Consider the following 1,734-nt stretch of genomic DNA (forward strand, 5'->3'; position numbering starts at 1 on the left):
TAATCTTACTAATATCTCTGATATCTTCACACTTCTTGGGTATTGACCTTGTGGAGAGTCCAATATATAGAATGTCACGACCTTTACAATTTTCAGTGATGAAATCTGTAGCTGTTAATAAACAGACGAACTAACGTTTTCAAACTCATCTAAATGCAGCCACAGACCAAATCTATACATAAAACCTGACATCCACTCTATCAGTGGTAGATTGGTAGGAAAACTTCATTTCCTGTTGTATCTCAACTAAACTGACACTAAAGTGAGATGTTTTAAGGACATTTACGTGATTATACCACAATTTTTTCTAAATTTCAGTCACATCTTGGGTGTTTTATTGCCAAATACATAAATTGGCGGATCTTCTGGGAACTGAAAAGTTGTTAGTTTGCCTCTATCTTTCAAAACTCTTTAGCGTCGTTATCTCTCCTGACTTTCGTGTCTTTTTATTAGTTTTCAGTTTTCAGCGCTGCCAAATTTTTAGAACTTTCTACAATACAGTATCCTACATTTCTGATTGCTAAGCTTGATACATTAGCAACTATCTATTTTTTAACGTATCTTTTGGTCTCCATCTTGTAATTTCTTGCATACTGTAAAACTATGGCAGGTAAACTCAACAGATGTAACTCGAGATACTGAAGTCTACTTACAAGTTACACTGTATAACACAGTGTTGATATATTCCCAATAAACATTCCCACATTATATTAAGGGAAGTCATTGCTTGAATACCGCTTCTGCTATTAGTTAACATGGTGATTCATGGGCACGTGTATTGGGCGACCATAGAACCTTTCTTTCAGCGACTACTCACAAGTTTAAATCCCGCCACACTTCTGACCAGGCACCCGTGTAGTATTACTAGCCCTCACCTAATATGCTTCTAAGCTAAATATATAATTCTTGGTACATTAAACTCATCATATCATTATCATTGTTCGCAATAAATAACTCACCTTTGATGGCCGTTTACTTAGCGAAACTCAGATGTCAAGGTACTGAGTTTCATCCTCACCTACTTTAGTTTAGGCAGACGGGTAGCATCAGTGGCCCTTACATAATAAAACCTTACCTCAAAGCTGTAAACATCAAGTTGTAATTGCTTGGTTACCTAGTCAGTCAGTCAGCTACAACGTAGGACCAGGCACATATATGCATCGGTCCAAGTTGCCATACCTCGTTAGCACAACAAGATCAACACCGGATTAATAGTAGTTAATTTAGTGTTGGTAGTAGTATATAAATTATAGGTTGTATATAAGGATATAGTATAGGAAGGAAGAGAGATATGAAGCAATTTTAGTCTCAAGGTTTAAGGGAAGATAAAGAGTGTATACACCTACGCCATTGTGATCGATTCTGAGCCATGTCACACAGAGTCTCCAACCATTGGTTACGATAGTCACGCGGACCCCAACCAGGTAGTCTGCATCTGCCAACATGGCTCAGACTAGAAGTTAGTGACTTCAAGCACTGATGCCATGTTTTGGTTTCAGTCAGTCAGTCACAACGTAGAACTTCGTACGTACGTACATCAGTTCGAGTTGCCATACCACATTAGCACAGAGATGCAGTTGTCGATTCAAATCCCATAGTGGTAGAAGTAGTAGGAGTATAATCAGAAATCCAAAAGATTAGGGGTTTCAAGAAATTATTGAAGGAGTATAGTACAGTGAAATAAATTTGGAAAGAGAAAAAGATAAAGACATGAGGAATTCAGAAGATTAGAAT

The sequence above is a fragment of the Schistosoma mansoni genome, chromosome 3, assembly GCF_000237925.1.
Source record: "Schistosoma mansoni strain Puerto Rico chromosome 3, complete genome".
NCBI classification, from domain to species: Eukaryota; Metazoa; Platyhelminthes; class Trematoda; order Strigeidida; family Schistosomatidae; genus Schistosoma; species Schistosoma mansoni.